The 23,020-nt window shown below is 46.5% G+C and overlaps 1 protein-coding gene across 1 annotated transcript in view; it reads left to right on the top strand.

Annotated features, from left to right (window-relative positions):
- The window catches only part of KCNIP3 (potassium voltage-gated channel interacting protein 3), a 116,446-nt gene that overhangs the window by 75,024 nt on the left and 18,402 nt on the right, over positions 1–23,020 (top strand). The window lies entirely within an intron of this gene.

The following is a 23,020-nucleotide window of genomic DNA, read 5'->3' as shown; positions in this document are numbered from 1 at the left end:
TTAAGCCTATAGGGAACCATGTTAAAAATGGTTATTGAGGCAAAAAGTGACACTGTGTGCTCATTTGCATGTCATTTCCCAGAATCCCTTGCTGCAGTGGAAGTGCTGTATGCTGGGTGATAATGGGGAAAGGCGGGGTTGCAGACCTGCCTAAGACATGCAGATGAGCATACAGCTATATTTGCATATTTGCTTTCCTGTGGAGGGTTTTTGTCACTTTTTTTACTCACCATAACTTAACTCAGTATTATGGTTATATATATATATAGATATATATATATATATATAATAAAAAGATCACTTGTGAGGTTTCTTGTCACCTTTTTCACCTACCATAGCTTAAAATGTGTATGGTCTATATATATATATATATTGTATAGACCATACACATTTTAAGTTATGGTAGGTGAAAAAGGTGACAAGAAACCTCGCAAGTGATCGTTTTATTTGATATATATATATATATATATATATATATATATATATATATATAGCAACTGTAAATATTACTGTATGTTCATTTGCATGTCTTAGACAGGTCTGCAACCCTGTCTTTCCCCATTGTCACCCAGCATACAGCGCTTCCACTGCAGCAAGGGATTCTGGGAAATGACATGCAAATGAGCACTCAGTGCCACCTTTTGTCTCAAGCTCGTATTACACAAGCCAATCCTCAAGCCAATGCATGCTGTTTTAAACACAGCTTTTAGAAATATATATATGTAACGGATATTCCCCCACCCTATCGCAGATTATACTGTGAGTGCGGAGAAAACATACAATGTTACCATAGGTGTGGTGCATTACCTGTTGGCTCACAGGAGGGCTAAGCTTCCGCCATTGGGGAACCTGGGGCAATTACAATACTATGGACAACCACTTACTCGGTACAGCGCCTCCACCTGCGATGGCTCCCACCAGAGGGGGAGTGGTTCCTCGCAGGACAATCACAATAATCAATACTCACACACAGTGATATATAATAACTGATACCATTTACTTAGGAACATAAGATAACATATCATGACATGTACCAACATAACCGGTGTCCCCTCTCTCGAGGAGACACTTACTACGACGTCTCGCAGGACGCTTCCCCAACACCAGGTGATCCCACCCAGTGTCCAAAGAACCCCACCCAATGTCCCGTACTCTTGCAGAGAGAGGCAATGGGTGACTGCGCAGTCACTATTTATACTAAGGGCCCGCTGGTGCACTTGTGTATTAGATAGTACCTGCCGAGCACTCTGTGCTCGGATCTCCAACTGGCTTCACAAAGGATCAGTCGTGTGATGGTTCCGTCTGATCCCACACCGGACTCCTTGCACGCGGACCACCGAGGGCGATCCCACCCTGGAAACAGTCTCTGTGGACCCCAACTTGGATCAGAACCTCTTAGCAGGAACCGCAGCGTCCGCTGTGTCCCTATCTAATCTACCCTACTGTGACAGGATCCCTAACATAAGACCTGTCCCTACAGCACTAAGTGACACGCGCTATCCTATAGGCCGTCCCTACAGCACAGCAACCTGTAATGGCTTTGGGGAAACTCCTAGGGGTCTACAGGGGTTAATAACCTGCCCCACTTCCCTAACTCTTCCCAGTCCTGACTATTAGACACCTAGTCCCAGCGCCTACAGCAACAAGCTGTAGCTCACTGGATGCTGGCAGCCAACGTGCTGTGCAACAAGGTGCCTGCCTGTCAGACCTCACAGCACTGACAGCCGTGACTCTGGCAAGGCAGCACTTCACTAAGGGCAGCGTCCCTATCTTGGGCCTCCCTCAGCACTTACCCACTAACCTAGTGGGCAGTTGGGGCCTACCTGGGGTGTGGGTACCTATATGGGGGCAGGAGCTGCACCCGCTCCCCGCACCCTCCCTTCCCTCACAGCTCCCTGACGCCAACTTGCAAACCTGAGTGACAGGATCCCTTAACCTAGGGCAGTCCCTGGCAACACTCACTGTAATGGGGTACTTAGCTACCTCGGGTCCTGGGGGTGCTGGCCTAGTACAGGGAGTCCCTGACTCCCGTACCCTACCTCCTTCCCTGGGCTGCTCCTGTCTCTGACTCACTAGCGTGCTGCAAGCCCGTGAATTGTATCCACTTGCCTCTGCAGACTTCCTAAGCCCTATTGGCTCCCTGGTATCACGTGGGGCACGCAAAGGCTCCTGGGACACGTAGTCCCAGCTTATAGCCTCCCCTGTTAGGCTATGGCTTCGCGGGCTTTTCCTCCTCTCTTCTGCGCATGCGCGAGCTAAAGGCTAATGGTGGCGCGCTTGCCGCCTGGCTCCGAGAGCGCCGGGATCCCCGTGACTCGCGTGCAGCCTTGGCAACCGGCCGCATGCGTCCCCGGCAACCTCCGAGCCGGGACCTGACCGCCCTCACCTCCCGCAGCGCCCGACGGGGCCGCCACCGGACCCAGCGGCACACGCGATCGGCAGAGAAGTGAGGGGGGCGCTGGCACTCCGGGGAGACCTGGCCACACACTCCCCCTGGTGAAAAACCCAGCGCCCTCGCTTGGGGAACGATATCACTCGACATAAAAGTTATATAATCAAAATGCAGTGCATAGAAAATACAACTTATCATTTCGACTTTACACATCAGGTTACAAGGCACTTCACACCAGATAACCGAAACGAGCTGAGAACATTTGTGGGGTGCCCCTAACTGATCATGTGGGGGTACCTCACTTTTGCATCCGTGAGCCTCCCCGGGGTGAATCTCTCGGAGAGCACACTCTAGGATAATAGTCACTGGTTCCTCGCTACTTCCTTCCCCTGGTGGAAGGAATAGCACAGTGTCCTTTAACCAGGCCTTTACCCGGCCATCCGCGGCATGGATGCGGTAGGCCAGGAAGCCAGGACCTTTCCCGCGGTCCACTACTTGGCGAATGGAGCGCTCCTTTTTGGGCTTAAAGGAGGCCAGTCTCCCTGAATCTTTCTCTACACAGTCCTTGTCCCTACGAACTTGCGAGACTTCCACTGGGAAGCGAGAAATGGATAACGTCTCTTTTCTCAAAGTCTCTGTTTCACCCTGCAGGGGGTAAAGGGTTGATACCTTACCACTGCGGTGATTCCCGGTGGCCAACAGGTCCTCGGGGATGCTGTCAGTTCCCACCTCGGCTGTATCGGGACCTGTCCACAACACTTCTGGGACAGTCCCCTCACTGGCTTGAAACTCGGGAGCGTTGGATCCCAGTCCTGGGACCATTTGAGTCGGAGCGCATGGGCTCACACTCGGTTCACTTGTGCTGACACCTGGATGTCCAGCTACATTCTTCTGCTCCGCATGAACGGTAGTTGGAGCATTTTTCACGGTCACCTCCACCAGACAGCTACCTTCCAGGGAGGACACCTCCGCCAGGACGCGATGCAGGGGGGAGCCCGTCGCCCTGGTGACCAGACTTAAAGAACCATCGTGCTCCGCGGTCACCTCGAGGCTCACCCCCAACACCCCCGGGGCAGTCAACTCATCCTTGTCTTCGATCGGTAGGACCGATGGTACCATAGGGATAAGCCGGACAGGCCATTGTAGGGCACACGGGCCCACAGCAGGGTCCGCAACATCTGGATACACTTCCTCTAGGGTACACGAGCCCACCTCAGGCTCTGTATCCACCGAAATAGTTGATTCGATGACTTCACTAGAGTGGTCCGCTGGTAGGCGCATCACCACGAGTTGTTCGTCGCTGGAATCACTAAAGGAAGATGGGGGCATAGACACCTTACCCTATGACTCCTCCGTCTCCTCTGTATCACCGCTGGCGTGGTTTGCCGGTGGGCACATCGCCACCGATGGGACTTCAACCTCGTCCTCTGTTGGCTCGGCAAGCTGGGGTTCAATAGGCTTCAATAGCCGCATACCGCAGCAGTCACAGTGGGACCACCATGTCAATGTCTCTCTAGAACAGCCGCACGTGGGGCTAAAACACTGTATGCCCATTTCTCCTTCCACCTCGATGGTCCTGAAGTCGAGGGGTCCCCGAGACACGGTGGCTCCCTGGGCATGGGCTTCTTGAGGGCAGGGGCACATGAAGAGAAGAGAATCTACTCCGGACGCGCACCAGGCCACATACACACTAGGGTGTATCCCCTGACAGTCTAGCTCGTCTTCCTCATACATCATCTCATCCTCAGAGGAAGGATAATCCGGTTCCGCATCAGTGTCTTCCTCTTCCTCCTCCCCTGACGGTTGTTGGTCGCGAGAAGCATTGAGTAATTTCTCCCTGAAGACAGACTGAACTTTAGCCCAACTCATAGTAACATAGAGGTCAGACTCCTCCTCCTCTGTTGAGTAAGAGTCTATTACTGCATCAACATATGGTGGCAAGTCCCGTTGCTTCCTCCCCCTGGTGGAATCTGAAAGAGGGGCACTTTTTACAAGGGAGGGGGTCTGGCTCTGCACTGACTCACTCACATTGCGGGGGCGTTGCTTAGGTTTTCCCGCCAGTCCCGGAGGGTTTTCTGCAAAGTCATTTCCCAAGGTAACAGATAGCTGGGCAATACTTAGCGGTGGACTGCAGTCGGTGGGCGTACCCAAATTACTGCGCAGTCACTATTTATACTAAGGGCCCGCTGGTGCCCTTGTGTATTAGATAGTACCTGCCGAGCACTCCGTGCTCGGACCTCCAACTGGCTTCACAAAGGATCAGTCGTGTGATGGTTCCGTCTGATCCCACACCGGACTCCCAGCTTATAGCCTCCCCTGGTAGGCTATGGCTTCGCGGGCTTTTCCTCCTCTCTTCTGCGCATGCGCGAGCTGTCTGGAGTTCCCTCAACCTTTCCCTGCCTAGCCTCACGCTCGCGCGACTCCTACCTAACTCTGGGGCCCTACCTGCGCATGCGCGACCACTGCGCATGCGCGAGCTAAAGGGTAATGGCGGCGCGCTTGCCGCCCGGCTCCGAGAGCGCCGGGATCCCCGTGGCAACCGGCCGCACGCGTCCCCGGCAACCTCCGAGCCGGGACCTGACCGCCCTCACCTCCCGCAGCGCCCGACGGGGCCGCCACCGGACCCGGCGGCACCCACGATCGGCAGAGAGGTGAGGGGGGCGCTGGCACTCCGGGGAGACCTGGCCACACATATATATATATATATATATATATATATCATATAAAAATAATACTTGTGAGCTCATGCCCCAGATGAAGTCTTTCACAGACGAAACCGGTCAGGTGAGGGTCTCTGAATAGATCTCCCTGTCTGTCTGAAGTAAGGACATTTTAATCTCCTGCCTGTGCTGCAAAGCCTTATTCAAGGCTATTGGGACTGTGTAGTTCACTTTCAACCAAGGGAACTTCAGTGCTTGTGAACACAGTGTGTAACCTGAGAGGAATTCCTGACATCACCAGCCTCTCTGCTGCAATCAAAGAAAATATTTTATCCTTACATTCCTGTTTATTTTAGCTACATTATCATATCTCGTCCTTGATTCTTATAAGGATATTCTACGTACTTATCCCACAGGTGTTAGACGTTTAACCACCTGTTGTCTCTGATTTGCGCCTTTTGTATTTTGTCTTTTTGAATATTATTGGTGTTGTGTACATCCATTACATTACGGCAGCACTCATTTGACACCATTTCACTATTGTTGATAATTCGTTTTGCGCACCTTATTTTGCCTTTTTTCAATAAATAAATATATATATATATTATATATATATATATCTATATATATAGATATATATATATATCTATATATATAGATATATATATACATACACATACAAGTGTGTGTGTGTGTGTGTGTGTGTGTGTGTGTGTGTGTGTGTGTGTGTGTGTGTGTGTGTGTGTGTGTGTGTGTGTGTGTGTGTGTGTGTGTGTGTGTGTGTGTGTGTGTGTGTGTGTGTATAGATGATAAAATAGTTTTTTGGTGCAGTTAGAAAGTATTGAGAGCAATACGGGTCATATACTTTATTATTCAGAGAGCACCAGATTGGCTCAGTGGCAGTCATACTGAGCACTACATTGTATGCTGTTGGGAAGACATGTTTAACCTCATCGCCAGAGCAAATTGGATTAAGTACGGACTCCGGATAGGTTGGGGCTCTCTTATTAAGGTAAAACAGTGTCTAGCAGGCAGTGTCCTGTTTATATGTTGTTGCTGTGCGTGACTTCCCTCCCTCCTGGGCTGCCATGATTATCGATCCCCCAGCGCTAAGTACAGGGTTGGCCCCGACCCAAAGATTCAGCCAAATACACAACAGTAAAATGAAAATATTTACAGCCATTAAAATGGGGCCTAAATCAGGTGGATTTATTGATTGCACTACTGCTTACCGCAGCGATAAGGTACTTGCTTACTCATACTTTATTACAAGCAGGCCTCTTTTGTCTTTAATAATTCACAATGCTAATTGTTTTAAAATACAGAGTTTGAAATGGCAAGGCAGGCAGTTTGTCCTTCCCTCTGCTTCAGCTCCATGTCCGCCTCCCTCATACTCCTCTGCCCCAGGGAAGTACACCACGACCAGAACCTCTGATTAAAAAAATCAAAGTATGAAATCATTAGCCAATCAAAAAACAAAAACCAGGGCTGTAAAATCAGCCAATCAGAAAACTATGTTCAGTGCGGATCATAGTTACATAGTAGATGAGGTAGAAAAAAAGACATGCGTCCATCAAGTTCAACCAATGCTAAATTTGGAAGACAGATACTTTATCCTATATCCGTACTTACAGTATATTGATCCAGAGGAAGGCAAACAAAAAAACCCCAGTGAAATATCATCCAATGATATCTTATAAGGGGAAAAATAAATTCCTTCCTGACTCCAAGAATTGGCAATCAGATTACTCCATGAATCAGCGGTGCACAAAGTGAAGGGCTTTTGGGGGGGGGGTTAGCGGTTGTTTGCAGAGGCCCACGCTCTTCCCCGAGGCATTTAAATGAAATACCGGATGATCGCGTGAGGCCTCTGCAACTCATTTACTGGGATTCAGATGAGTTGCTGTGACACGCCGTCATGGCAACGCGGTGTCATGCGGAGTGATGTCACACACCTGTCTCCATGGTAAAGGGGTCACGTGACATCATTTGATGCCGCCAAACCAGGTAAAGGGGGGGCAAGACCGAGGGGGAGAAGGCAGGGGGTGCAGCTCAAAAACTTTGCGCTCCCCTGCCCTGGATAAACATCCTTCCCATGTTTACTTATTTGGTATACAGTATCCCTATATAACTTTCCTTTCTAAAAAGAGGGCCAACCTTTTTTTGAACAAATCTATTGTATCTGCCACCATGGGTAATGAATTCCACATTTTACCTGCCCTTACTGCAAAGAACCCTTTCATTTGTTGTTGGTGAAATCTCCTTTCCTCCAACCTTAAGGAATGACCCCGAGTCCTTTGTACTGTCCTTGGGATGAATAGTATTTTGAAAGCTCCTTGTACTGTCCCCAAATATATTTGTATATAGTTATCATCAGTGGTCGACAAATCACCAAAAAATCTACTCGCCGTACAAAATAATTTACTCGCCACCTAGTACCACACGTGTGCTGCTTGGGCCAATATGAGCTCGCCACGATTTTAAATCCACTCGCCCGGGGCGTGCAAATGTATAGGTTTGTCAAACACTGGTTATCATATCCTCTCTTAGACACCTCTTTTCTAATGTGAATAAATCTAATTTAGCTAGTCTCTAATAAGTCAGATTATCCATCCCCTTTATTAATTCGGTGGCTCTTCTCTGCACTCTCTCGAGTTCCATAATAACTTTTCTAAGGAGTGTTGCCCAAAATTGTACTCCATATTCTTGATAAAGTGTATAGCCTGCACGAAACGCGTAGAAGGGCTGCAACTCTCAATTATTATGGCTTCCCATTAAAGTCATTATTTTTGTCAGACCTGTCTCTCTCATTTGCTGTGCGCTGCACATACATCGCTTTGGTACTCCATATTCAAGGTGTGGAATATCAGTGGCATGCCAGTCTGGTATCTTTCAGGAAGGGTGCATTGTGATTGGTTGAGGCTGTTGTCTTGGATACATTGAACGTATCAGCACTCTGAGGGGTAGACAGTGGTGGAATTACAATTTTGCCGCCCTTAGGCACAAAAATTTGTCGTGTGGCCCTCTCCTCAATAAACATACCGCCCCCTCCTCAATACACCAAATGTAATCACCCCCCCTGCACACACGCAATATGGCACCCCCCATCCTGCACAAAACATCCACACACACAAAATGGCACCCCACCACGCAGCGCACATACACAAACATTGCACCCCTGCGCAGCACACACACACAAAATGGCACCCCACAAGTAGCGCACACACACACAAACATGACACCCCCATGCAGCACATACATAACATGGCACCCCCACCCCCGTAGCACTCACAAAATGGCACCATCCCACACTCAACAAAACGGAACCCTCCCCCTCACGAAACAGAATCCCCCCACCCCACAAAACAAAATCCCACCACCCACAAAACAGAATCTGTCCCGCCATCTTCATTGCGGTTGCGCATGCGCAATGGGGTTCCTCACATAGTGGCCACTACGGAGGTTGGCGCATGCGCAAGACAAGCGCGCGAATGTGGGCCAATCAGAGGAGGGCTCTAGTTAGGGACTACAGGTCCCATGAGCCTTAGGGGACCCCACGTGACACCAGGGAGCCAATAGGGCTGCAGCCTCTCCCTGCAGTGGAGATTAGATACATTTCGCAGGCTTTAGGAGCACGCAGTCGGCGCCAGGAGAAGCTAATGGAAGGAGGTGAGGGTGCAGGAGTCAGTGACTCCCTGCACTAGGCCAGCAGCCCCCTAGGCCCCAGTTAGCCCTGAGCCATCTAGTAGCTTGTGTTGCTTCAGGGACAGGCCCCAGGTTAGGGACCCTGACCCTTACTATCAAGTGCTAGTTAGGGACACAGCGGGCGCAGCACTAACCATCCAGAGGCTTGGGATCAAGCCTACTCCGCAGAGAGAGCGGAACTGTACCAAGGGTGGACCGCCCTCATAGATCTTCTCACCGGAGGAACCGGACATCGGCAGAAAGCTCGTCTGATCCTTTGCAAAGAATCTTTAACGCCCAGGTGCCGTCGCACCGGGCAGGTAACGTTACGCACGTGCACACACAAGTACTCTCACATAGTGGCAGCGCTGACCACGGGACAAGGGGGGTTATACTGTGGACACGGTGTGGGGGTACACGGTGGTGAGTGTGGGGATTATGTGATATCATTATGCAGTGCTAACCTTTAATGTGATTAGTATATGTTATGCTCATATATGCAGTAAAGCCTGTCCTGTTTTACAACCGTTTGCTTACCGTGACTGTTTCCTGTGAGGGCCTCCTCCCACTCCGTTGGGATCCCTCCCAGGTGGAGGCGTTGCACCACGAGATTGTATTATATGTATGTACCCCAGGCTCCCCGAGCGGAGGCTTAGGCTCCTGAGAGCCACACAGGTATACACAGCAGTAGTAGCGTCTGTATTCACAGGGAATTCCCGCAGATTGCGGTGCAGTGAATTGCACGGGCCGCCGGCAAGCAAGGCGGCCGTGCGGGCGCTTGCAGCGGAGCCTTAGCCTTACTGTAATGTACATGGGATGGCCTTTAGTATTTTCTAATCTTATGAGGGCATACATTAATTAATTACTTAATAGGCCTATCTATGCCTTTCTAATTTAATAAATATTGTGAGTAGTTGAATTTTAGCATAGATATAATCATTAATATGGTCAACAATAATAAATTAACTAAGTAGATTTAATGGGGTCTATGTGGATATGTATATTTTTTCTAAAAGTGATTTCTCTTTCTTCTCCCCCCCCCTTTTTTTTGTTACAGTATCAGCTTGTATTGTTCGCATTTTTATCACATCCAATTAGAGTATGGGGTAGAGTAGTAGAACGGAAGAGCGAGTGAATGTGTCAGTATGAGTGAGTATAAGGTGAGTATGAGAGTGATTGATCAGGTGAGAATGATGAGTGGGAGGGGTTGTCTGTATGAGTGATTGATCAATAGGGAGTAAGTTAGTGTAGGTGTGTTATATTAGATATAAGAGTATGATTGATGCTGCTTTCATTGGGTTTTTATGGTTTTATGGTCAAACATAGTTTATGAATTTTAGTATGAGATATGTATAATATGTATCATGTGTTTTTAAGTGGTTGTATTATGTTGATATGTTATGTTAGTACTATGGTTAAGTGTTATCTGTTGTAATAACTATCAGAGCAATTTGTTTTAAATGTGTACACATGTTTTTAACAATGGGGTTAATTAGAGGTGTTTGCCTGTATATTAGGGACACATCCCGACATGCCCCACTGTCTCCTGATGAAGCGCTAATTAGCGCGAAACGCGTAGAGGATTACTGCAGGGTCCACAACTTTGATACACAATTGTTGTGAGACCTGATATTTGATCCTTCCCCAAGACGTTCCTTAAAGACATTTTTCCATTGAGAGTACAGCGGCACACTGTAGCGAGATAGCCCGTCTGACCTTACAACTACTCGCCGGGTTCACTTCCGGTTTGCTATCCGGCGGTGATCAGAGGGGTGTCGGGAGAGAGGCTCACGTGGAACTCGTAGTGGTAGCGTTGGAAGTGTGAGGGTTCCTTATCGTTCGTGCAGCTGTAATCAATTGTAAGTTTCTATGTTATAAGAGTACTATTGAATGTGGAACATTTACTAACGTCCTGCCCTCTCTGCGCTCCTACTTTTGTTTTTGCAGGAGGGCACACATGTAAGCATGTCACATACGTTATTTAGCAAAGTACTACTCATGTATGTGTGAATGCACTGCAAATAAGACAGTTATGTTTGTTCTGATGTTCAATGTTGTGTATAAAGTGAAATGTATATATATGAGATTGATATCTAGTGTATTATATACAGTAAGTACTGTATTTTCACTTACCAGATCTCTCCAGATCCTCTGTGTCAACCAGTCCTAGAATACTCACTACCTGGGAGGTGGTGATCACTGAGCTCAGGCGCTATCAATTGGGGTGAGATGCAGTGGAGACAGTATACCCCCTCCTGTCTTCCGCACCTGGGCAGCATGGTCAACCAGCGTGTGCCTAATCTTGCATTTGCCATCTGCCCAGCACTTTTTTAGCATGTCCACGGACTGCACCATGTTCCAGAGGACATTGATGCACTGGAAAATGTGCCCAAATCCACTGCTGCTGCTGCAGGAACAGAGACCCTACAAGTTTAGAGTGGTTGTCAACTACTCCATTCATTAGGAGCACAGCTCTTCCTATGTGAATTTGATGCTTCTAATTCTCCCAGCCTTAGAAGCAGGAGCAGTCCTTGGAGAAGAGATGGAAGCTTTCTCATCCTGTCAATTGTTTAGCAGGTTAGCTGATATGGCGGAGTTATTCAATTTGTAATGTTTATTAACCTAAAATTGCAACATGCTTATCTGCGCAATGTTAGGTAACGCGTCACAAACTCACGTGCGCTAGACCTTTTCCCAATATGCATGTGCAATGTATTGTTTGTATTGTATTGTATGTCTTTATTTATATAGCGCCAAACGTGTACTCAGCGCTTCACAAAGAATACAGTATAGGGAATTATAATAATACAATAAGTGCAGTACAATCAAACAATAGGAAAGGAAATCCCTACCCCGAAGAGTTTACAATCTAAGAGGTTTGATGGGGAACTTACAGAGACAGTAGGTGAGGGAATAAGTGCTGTAGATGGCAGTGTTTGGCCACAATGGGTGGTAGTAGTGGCTGAGTGTGAGACAGTAACCATGAGTGTCGGCTATTGAGATGCTTTGTGGGGTGAGTTTTAAGGTTAGTCAGTATTAAAATGAGAGGGTTAACACAATTTAGAGGGGAAGAGATGGCAGGGAGGCATGGGTGAAATCAGGTGTGTATGTCTGGGTTCAGGATTAGGGGAGATCCCCAGCAGCAGGAAGGAGTAGATAAAGGGTGTGAATAAAGGATTTGTGTGGGGGAGTTTTATTGAGGGGTAGAGAAGTTGAAGGAAGAAAGGTGTATAAATGATGGTGCAATGGGGAGTGGGGAAGTTGGAGAGAACAGAGACATTCACAAGGGAATGATGGAACTGTAAACAGAAGAAGCAATAGGGAGGGCATAGTGAGATGCATGAGGAGAGACTTCCCAGGTACTGGTGGATAGAAAGAGTACAAAGAATCACAGCGTATCGAAAGTAAAGTTCTCACAATTGCAAAGTTGTTGTGCAGAGTCCGGAACTTTCTCCAATCTTCACCTCCAATTTCAACTCCAAAATTAACTCTACCACACACTTTTGATGTTACACTTATGATGGGACACAGCCATATGGCTTCACAGCCAAGATATTTTGTCTTACGTACTCTGCACATGCAATTGAATAACAATTAAAGGAGGGGTCTGCCTATCAACCCACGGAAACATACCCCAATGGTTAATTAAATCTTAATTTCTCTTGATGGTAGAAATTCAGCTCAATGAAACATACCTGTTTGAAGAAATAAATCAGAAAGTTAATCCAGATATTCAGAATGCATCAATGATTAAAGATATAGAAATAAAACATCCAGAGATATTAACTCCAAAATGAATACGTTGTTTGACGCATCTCAGCACTACGATAACCCCCGTTCATACAGGCAACGTTATAATGGTCATTTTGCTAACTGACGTAATTTTTGCATCTAATTAGCTTTGAAGGGAGGAGTTATAAGGATTGGTTATACTGTAGAAACCATTAGTAGTCACTTTGCATGTTAAGTGGCTCGCTTTGCTCCAGTTGGTCCAGTGAGTGTTTTGGGGAGAGGTTATAGGAGTTAGGGGAATATCCCGGGAGACCAGGTATTTACACATTTAGACCGGGATCATATCACTGAGCAAAGCCAATAAGTAAAATAAATTGTGATTTATTCCTTAGAAACAGGCAAACACACATTGGACTACAATAGGCAGAAGAAAATACACTTACTGGGGGTTTGGGGTTGATAAAACTAACTTTCCTGATTGAAACAAAGTCTTTAAATAGTCGGTTGGTTGACCGTGACTTACTGTAGCCTGAAAAGTCCTGGAGCTCAAATCGGCATGAGCCACCAGCATCTCCTGCACTTTCCACTCCAAATGGTGCTGAAAGTCCGACTTAGAAAATATCTGGCTCCAGACTTCAGACGCTGTCCGCTGGAAATGGTACTGAAAATGGGACTTAGAAACTTTTCTGCTTAAAGTCCTGTAGCTGTTTCCTTGGTGTCTCTGCAAGGCTTCTTTGGGTCGATCCGATCCCTCCGTGAAGGTTACACACTTTGGACCTTGGAATGGATCGGTGTTCTGATCTGATCTCTGGGCTGGCAACTGACATTCTTATAACTTTTACGAAGTCCGTCCCGCAGTATTACCACTCACCCGGAACGTGGGAACTTTTTCGCTAGCCATTCATATGCTTGCCAGTCCTGTGAAGCCGCGCACCTCTAGCTTCAGCATGGCACAGGGGCATGCGCGAAAATCGCCATCTTACCCACTTGTCATGCAAAGCCCCCGCAGGGCTGAGGTGCCTCTATGTCTAGGAAGGTGACTGCTTGCCAGGATGGCTTGCAATCCTCCCAGGACAGGGACACTTAACTCAACCATCCTGTTTAGATGGCTTTCACACCTCTGCCATCATGTGTGACTTAGAACTACGGACTCAGAATCAGACTTGATGGCTCCACACCCTAGTAGCCATAAGCCCACCTCTGAGTCTTGCAGGACAAAGACCCAGCTTATGTTACAGTGCAAAAGTATATAACATTTTAATAAACTATACTTTTCTACTCTTCTTTATTAAAATGTTCTGAGTCTATTTGGTGTGAGAGATAGAGTGACAACTGTAACTGTTTTCCCCCACTAGCCATATCTCTGACACTTGTAGCCAGGTTCCCCGCTCTGAGGTTGTGCCCCTTGCTGTGTACCTCTGTTAGTGCAGGAGAGTTGCGGCCGGTTGCGGGCGTGTGTGGATGCGCGGTCACGCGTGTCAGGAGCTCCGAGGGAGGGGGCGTGCAGCAGGAGGTTGCCGGTGTGCGCCGAGAGGGCGATCGCGTCGCCGTGGGCTCAGTTGATTGCAGAGGGAGTCGCCATCTTAGGGAAGCTCGCGCATGTGCAGAAGTGCGGCGGCAGCCATTCTAGGTCGCGCAGGCGCTGTGGAAAAGCGCACGAATACTAGCCAATCAGGGAAGGCTATGGGGAAGTACTACAAGTCCCATGAGCCTTAGGAGTGTCCCACATGACATCAGGGAGCAAATAGGAGCTGTAGAAGTGCTGCAGGGAGATATAGGAAGTGTGTCACAGGAGGTGGCGTGGCAGAGTGTGACAGGGAGAGGTCGGGGACAGAGGGTCCATGTGGAGGGCAAGTAAGCCTCTACACTAGGCCAGCATATACTCCCCTAGGTCGAAGATAGGCCCTGAGTCATTCATAGCTTGTGGCTGCTACAGGGAGAGGCCCCAGCTTAGGGAACGGATCCCTGTAGTGACTAGATATATTAGGGACACAGCAGATGCTGAACTCCTTGCAGATCAGGCTTCACTGGAGAGACTGCAGAGACATTGCCTTGGTGGGATCACCTTGACAACGTCGCGGTGAGAGGGAGGATCGGCGGATCCTTTGTGAAGCTTCATCAGACCGGGTGCTGTCGTGCCCGGCAGGTAACAGTCTACAAGTGCACAAACATACCAGTCTTTACCCAGGCACTGATCACGCCTATAAGGGTGGGTTCTTTGGGGACACTGTGGGACTAGTGGCCAAGGGACTTTAAACGCTTTGGAACTCTTGGGGACTCTGTGTGAGATACACATTTCTCTGGACACGGTGTGGGACACGGTGGTGGGTAGCACTACAGGATAATAAGCCCTGCAAGGCATATGGTAACTGTGTATCTGTAACTTACTCATACGAGAGAGTAATCCCATAATTCATATCAATCGCTTCACAGTAAAGGTTGCATTATTTTACACTGTGTGGGTGTGTATTGTTATGTCCTTTGAGGGGCTACTTCCACTCTGCTGGGATCCCTCATAGATGTAGGCGCTGCACCAGAGTAAGTACACACCCCAGGCTCTCCGTGGCAGACGCTCAGTCTCCTGGAGCCAACAGGTATAAGGGCAGCAATCGGTAGTGTCCTGTGTTCTAGGGGAAACAGGGCTACACACTCAATAAACTTCTTACTTTAATAAAAACCTGCTCAGCCTCATACATGGCTGGAGCATCCCTGAACCCCTGTACCAGAGTCAGGCAAACATACTAAAATGCTGGACACTCTTTATTAGAAATCCCCTAAGTTTTTTGGTGTGAGGGATAGAGGGAGAACTAAACTGTCTGTCCCCACCAGCCATATGCTTTGTACTCTACAAATGGAGACTTTTCTTTATTCTAATAAAAAACTTTTAAGCCTTATACCTGGCTGGAGCACTCCCCTGAACCCCTATACTGGATTCAGGGTACCAGGGCATCTACCTGGGGATCCCCCCTTATACTAGGGACCCTGTGTAGGTTGCAGGGATACATTAACCCCTTAATGCCCCATTTACCTTTCCACTTTGTGCTACAGCAGGACATCCTGGCGGTGAGTCGCAAGAACGTTTCCAGGGTAGGAGTTTGCCCGGAGCAATGTGCTTGATATATCCGAGAATCTTACTTGATTCCTGGATACATCTTTGGGGTATCCTGTAACTTTGGAACCCCGATACATAGTCACATTCTGTAAAGACTTTCTCTGGCAAACCCACCGCCTAGCAAACTTACAGTCTAGAAATCTCCTGGTCCCAGCACCCCAAGAAAGGCAAGAACACAAAATATCCTTTAATTTTGCATTATTTGCACACAGTCACAGTAATTCATTCCCGACATCTAAGTCCAAAAGCTGACACTCTAGGACCTCAACACACAGCTCATGGGCAACCATGTGGGATTTACCTTTATTAGTGAGCCTGGTTACCCCCTCACCATCACAGGGAACAGAGATTTAGCCCTACATTATGAGATGACTCTGAATTTGCTCCTTTAACTGGTGCAATTTTCCTCTCTTTGGGTCTTATAAATTGAATCAAGAGAACACGTGTAACCAGAGCCAGAGGATCACTAGAGGGAGAGTAGGCTGTGGTAGAAGCCCCGGGTAGCATGCACTGTCTAGTCAGTGATAGAGTTAGGACTATGATCCAAGGACTAAATATAATCTGTTTGTGGAACTCGTGGTATTATGTAGGTGACCACCAGTGAGTAAATCCCAAATCAGTAGGGATTAAACTGCCAATGTGATAATGATTTAAGTTCAAAATGACAACTCAGTAACGTATATAAAGGAGAGTTTGCAATGCCCTTGATATCAGGCTAATGGCACCTAGGTGAGGTATCCCGAATGTAATCAGAGTGTACTATACAAACGGGTGAATCATCTGATTAACCCTCCAGGCGCTCAGAATATAGCATAGTCCTGCTGGTGAAAGATAAAGTAAATCTTCTAGACCCAGGCTATACACAACCTTAGTGTAATATGAAGAAACATATAATCATTCCCCCCAACCGGCTCGCCGCGAGCACTATGAGGTTGGGATATGGGACACTCACGTGTAAGTCCTTGTAGTAGTTAGTAAAGCCTCTGCGGGTCTTCCCAGTATGATATACCTGCTTCTCCTGGCTGAAGTCAGGGTGTCTCTGCTCGTGATCTGTGCTCTTCACCGCCAACCCAATACCCGCAGACGCGGAGGGCGATCACCTGACCGGCGGCCTGAACGGTACTTGCTGATGACGTCACGGCAGACTCGGTGAAGGAAACCGCAAGCCAGCAGGAACTCAGCGTGCAGATGCTTGATGCAGCAATGTGAAGGAACTTCTCAAGGAGAGAAAGATGCGTCACACAGCACAAAAATAGATGAAGGCTGATGTGGGATAAAAATAAGCTTTATTTGCACAAGGTGCAAGCGAGTCCTCTTAACGCGTTTCGGCCTGGAAGGCCTTTGTCTTCCTATTTTTTCAGCTTCCTCAGCTAAGGATTCTTCTGGCTTTGATTCTGCACTCGTACCTCTGTTTGTTGCCTGTTGGGCAGCTGTAGGTTTGGCTAGTGCTTTCTTAGGTGGCTCAAACTTCGTAATTTTGTTTTGAAGTTGCGTGGAGTCCCCAACTCTCACTGTACCCTTGTCCTCACGGGCATTAGTTACTGTGGGATACTGGTGCTTGGGCAGAGTCAATACCTTTTTCCGTATTGGAGGAATCTGTAAGTTACTGGTCTGCAGGGTCTCACTCTGTTTGAGTGCGTCTTGCAAGTCTCTTCTCAGGGAATTTATCTGCGCACTTTGCTTTCTCTGAGTCTGTATCAGAGTCTCCTTCATATTCTGGAGCGCTGTAATTTTTGTCGTCAAGGTTGCCGCTGCGTCTGTTTTCTCCTTGGTGTACTGACTCAAGGAAATGGAACAGTCTCTCTGTCTCTCCAGCTCTTGCTCCAGTTTCTGAGCCTTCTCACGCTCCCTCTCATACAGAGTCACCTGGTATCGAAGCTCTGCTTCTAATGATGCTCTGAAGACATGCAGCGTGGCCTTTAGCTCCTCATACTGCTCTGTGGGGACGTACTGGGTATTCAGACGTTCCTGCAGCACTTGTACCTCTTTAGCAGCCTGCAGTTTTTCTTCCTGTAGCGTTTGCTGCTTCTCCTCAGCATACTGGAGGTGTGTACGCAGACCTTGCAGTTGGTTCTGCAGTCGGTGCTCTGCTTCAAACTTTTCCTTGACTTCTTCTGTCAACTGAAAATTTTCTTCTTTCAGTTTTAAGTTTTCTCTTTTTAATCTTGAATTTTCTCCTTTTTCAGTCTCTGTATTCTTCAGGGCCTCTTTGCAGTCCTCCTTCCATTTACGCACATCTGCTTTGAGAATGACAGTCTCCTGGCGTGAGACTTCCTTCTCTAGGTTGAGGGTCTGACGCTCCTTCTGAGAGACTTTGAGATCTGTATCAAGATTACCAATAGTTTCTTTAGCAATGTCCAGCTCCTCAGTGAGACTGTGTAGTTCCTTTCTGGAAACTTCCAGGTCTGTGCGGCAGCTGTTGGTCTCATGATGTGAGGCATTCAGTGCTCTGCGGAGTGTCTGAACCTCTTTCTGAGATACGTCCACTTCTATCCGGACACTGTTGATCTCCTGTTGTGAGGCATTCAGCTCTATACGAAGAGTGTGAACCTCTTGCTGGAAGACTGTCATCTGCTTCAGTGCCTCCTCATACTTCCGCTTTAGCATAGCCACCATTTTATCAGATTGGCTCTGCTTTTCATCCATGGCGGAAATAGTAGCATTTGCAGTATCTAGCTCAGTCTTGAGATCGTCCAATTTGGTCTTGGCCGAAAAAGTAAATTCGAGCACAGTCTTCTGTAGCTCAGCATTATTTTCTCTCTCCCTTTCCAATTCTTCACGGAGCAGATCACAGTTATGCCTGGCAGCTTGCAGTGCATCTTCAGGGCTGGTCAAGGGATCGTCACTCACTGGTTCCGGCTCCACTTCCCTGGGATGGTTGGTTGAGGGTTCCTCACTGTTGGCACCGGACAGACACTTCTTTGGGGTACCCGACTTCTGCCTTGGGCCCTCTGGATATTCGGTTAACCGTGGGATGAATTCTCCATTTTCTCTAGGCTGCAGGGCAACTCTGTCCCCCATTTTCTCCACAGGATCTGCGGACGTGTCTGTTACTTCCACGGTAAGTGAAGAACCGCTTCTCTTTTTCTTTTTCTTCCTTTTTGATTTGGATGACACCGTCCCTTCAGGGATACTGGGGTCTCCATTTTCATTTGAAGTTTTAGCAGCGTCACTGGATCCACCCGGCTTTTCTTGCAACTGTAATATCTGACAGAAATATTCGGTGATCCACTGCTCCCGCTCTGTCTCCTGCTGATCATATTCGTCATCAAAGGGAGCGGTCTTTTCTGTTCGTGCCGAGTTCAGGCACCCCCACCATTCTTGGGGTGTTTTGTGGGTGTGACTCGGTTTGGGTTCCCCGTAAGAGATGTCTTCCTCTTTATTGGACTGGAAGGGCCACTCTTCCATGGGGTAGGGTTCATTACAGGAACGCTGCATCTTGTCCTCCATTTTTAGGCTATCAGGTGTAATTTTCTTCTTGACCTCAGGAGGCGCTATTGCAGCTGTTGCCACTGTATTTGCTAGAACCCCCAATTGTGGTAGTCCTACAGATGGGCATATTTTGCTTGTAGAAGTCGTAGCTCTCACAGGCATCTCTGTAGACTTTTCTTTCTTGGGTTATTTTTTTTTCAATATCAGCAGTACTGTGCATGCATTTTCTCTTATCAGGTATACAAGATGTGCAGTTGCTAGGTAAAAAGTCTATTTGCTTTACACCATATACTTGCTAGGTCCAATCTCTCTGCTTCAGCAACAGAATTTGTTTTTCTGCCTGAGTTCAGTAATTTTCAGTCTCATCTTTGGGTATTATGGCATTCACACTTCACACTTTGGGTGTCTGTTTTTGCTCCCAAGATATATATAGGCAGACTTTTTTTTCTTGCAGAAAAAAACAAACATTTTTTGCAGTGGACTATTTCTTTCATTCCCGGCAGGGTGACTCAACATTCAGCAATTGGTTTTGAAAAACCTTTTACACAGTTCATAAATCACTTTTTCCCCTATAGGGCAATTTTACACTCAGCATTTGTTTGCTAAAAATTCCCCTGCTTCAGCACAGTCTTGTATCAATTTTAACACTTTTCTGCATATACTCCATTCACAGCTGGTAGCCCTATGCGGTATGGCAACCTTTATTTGCAAAATCGGTACCACTCGTGGGTCACCATCTGTATTCACTGCTTCAGCGAAACTTTTGAAAACAACAAACACCTATCCCTTTTTAAGGGCTGACTCACTTCTTGAACCCTGACTATGGCTGGAAGGCAAAACCCCTATTTCAATGACCATATTACACTTTGTGATAGGCAAAAAAGGATTAGCTGTTTCAGCAGTCTCTCTCCTCTTGGGATTGGGGAAAAGAGTCCATCTGTGGTTTTGTAAGTTTCAGTACAGTGTGGTTTCAGTGGTGTGTATCCCTTTAACTCTGATCTCTGCTGCATGAGGTTTTTTTTTTTTTTTTTTTTTAAGTAGCTCAGACTGTTTGCAGGCAAAAAGCATAACAAAAAAAAATTCGCATAAAAATCTCCGGTCCTTTTAACTTCAAAGACACCTCTTGTCCCACTTCGGACACCATATGTAGATGGACATTCACAGAGGTACACAATTGGAGACTTTTATAAGATGAAATTATAATAAGGCTTTATTGTGCCTTTTCCTTTTCATCAGGAAATCATCCAAATGCAGGGGGGGGGAACAAAGCTTTTATTCACTTGGGAGTATTTCTAGTGAAATCCTATGCAATTAATTCACATCTCCCTTAGTAAAGCATGTCTCGCAGCCCCAAAACATATACTGTAGCATGACATAAGCAGATATAAGCAGTCTCTTAATAATGAAAGTCTTATCTGTTAGCTGCTGTAGAGTAAGCTTCTCTGCTCTCCTGGAACCGCACCCGTGCGTGCACAGAAAATCAGCATCCAGGTTTAGAAGTCTTATTTGGTGTCTTGCAATCAGCTATGCTGTGCAGAGCTCAAGACCGGTCAGCTCCAGAGATGTGTGTTCTCTTGGTCAGTCTCTCCTGGGAGACTCAAGAACACTCCTCTGTCTCTAAAGTTCAGCACTCAGTCAGAGCTAAGGAGAGTCACTTCCTGTCGGAAAGGCAGGCTTTTTCTACCACCTGTAATCAGGCAGGTGGTGTTAGTTAATTTGCTACTAGCAGTTAACCACCACACTGCTGGATTAGAGGCACATTTGTGAACAGGGATAAGTCCCCTGTTACAGGTGGTAACCAGCTTAGCTGTCCATCCAGGTAGTAAGGGTTGAAACTGAATGTGTAGTTAGTCTCCTAAGAGGAGTAGGAGTTTATTTTATGATTTTGTTTTGACTTAAAGGGACGGTGGGCCTGTTAGTGTATTATTTGTATTGGTAAATAAACCCCATATAGATAAATACTACATTTCCTGTCTTAAATCTGGGACATAAGATCCTATGCTGTGACGGAGACATCACAATACATTTCTTCTCTATATTTTATCTACTAGTCCATAGGACCCTATTAAAGGCGTTTTAACTAAAATCATTATCACATTGGCATTTTAATCCCTACTGATTTGGGACTTTCTCACCGGTGATCACCTACATAATACCATGAGGTCCACACACAGTTTATATTTAGTCCTTGGCTCACAGCCCTAACTCTATCACTAACTAGCGAGTGAATGCTACCAGGGGGCTTCTCTACCACAGCCTACTCTCTCTCTCTCTTAGGAGTGACCCTCTGGCTCTGGATACTCTTGTTCTGTTTCAAATCATTAACCCCTAGTGCACCCACACACATACTTTCGAGATGACCGGGTGTGTCCCCCCATGTTTACGGTCCTATAAATCCCCAGGTCTGAGCTACTGTTATAACCTCTGCCCCTGAGAATTCTGCAGCTAACGTAAGAAGCAAGATTACCGGGTTTCACACATATGACGATGGAAGGGATGCATTTTTTGCTCCCTGTTTTAGAACAAATGGCTTCATTTAGATACATGTCCTCCTATTTTTTTAACTGTATTAAGCTGTGCAGAGTTTGAGTCACTGTATTGTATGTCTTTATGCATGTATGTCTTTATTTATATAGTGCCATGAATGTACATAGCGATTCACAGTAGTAATACATGTGGTAATCAAATAAATAACAGATAATATAAATAACAGATCATGGGAATAAGTGCTTTAGACATAAAAGTACCATTAAGGAAGAGGAGTCCCTGCTCCGAAGAGCTTACAGTCTAATTGGTAGGTATTGAAAGTGTACATTTGTGGTAGGTTGTGAGAGTGCACACAGAGCTTTGGAAACCTTGCAGGTCCCCTCTTTATCTGCACTGTCCTCTGTCATTGCCATTCGGTTTGATTCACAATACCTTCTATGCCTCACTGTTATTTTTCCATCTTTCCCTCTCCCTTCATTCTTCTTGTTATTTCCATACTTCTTTTACTCTTCTCCCTCACAATGGGCCTTACTGACTAAATAGTGCTAAGCACAAGGAGGACTACTGTATGCAACAGGGCAAAAATGAAACAATTCTGGGGCAAAATAACTGCACCGTATAAATCAATGAAAAAAGTCCCATTTGCTGCAATACTTTTTTTGCCCCAGAATTGCTCCACTTTTGCCTTGATACACAGGGGTGCCATATATCAAGGCAAAAAAAGTGGAGCAATTCTGGGTCAAAACAATTGGTCCAGATGTATCATGCAAAAAAAAAATCCTACTTATGATATTCTTTGCTTTGATACATACTGGGCACATTTTTTGCCCTACAATTCCACCACTTTTTCCCTTGATACAGTAAATGCAGGTACCTTATGCCCCACAGACTCACTGGGGGTCTATGTATCAAGGCAAAATTGGAGCATTTCTGGTCAAACAAAGAGCACAAAATGTATCAAAGAAAAAAATCCTATTGATTTTAATGGCACTTTATTCTTTCCTACACACAGCCCCAGAATTATTCCACTTTTGCCTTGATACATACGTATAACACCCTAAGGCATCATACTCCACTTGAGTAAGCTGGAGTGTGCATTAGTAAACTTGGCCTTTTATCAATATGTTCCCTCTCTTCCTCAGTTTCCTTTTTACTCTCATAGATAAATCATCCCAAAGTTTTCATCCTGCGTAATGTGTAAGCGGGCGTTTCCCCATAAACTCTTTTCCTGTCTCAGCACAAAGACCTTTTGTATTGCTTTTAATGGAGCAGGGATCCTATGTGGATAATGCAGAATAGATTCCAGAGTCTAAAGCTTTTATCCATTTAAACATCTTTAATATTTTACATTGAAACGATGAGGAATCAATCTCAGCTTTATCTGTACTCTCTCTTTCTGGGGCTCAAATAACAGCTCTGGCCAAAGTGCTGAGACAGAAAATCAGAGGTAAAATATGTGATAGGGTTGTGGGAGGAGGATAAAAGAGAGAAATGAGAGAAACAGACTGAGAAAGAGTTGGA

The sequence above is a fragment of the Ascaphus truei genome, chromosome 5, assembly GCF_040206685.1.
Source record: "Ascaphus truei isolate aAscTru1 chromosome 5, aAscTru1.hap1, whole genome shotgun sequence".
In the NCBI taxonomy this organism is placed as follows: Eukaryota; Metazoa; Chordata; class Amphibia; order Anura; family Ascaphidae; genus Ascaphus; species Ascaphus truei.
This window is presented reverse-complemented; position numbering and strand designations above follow the sequence as displayed.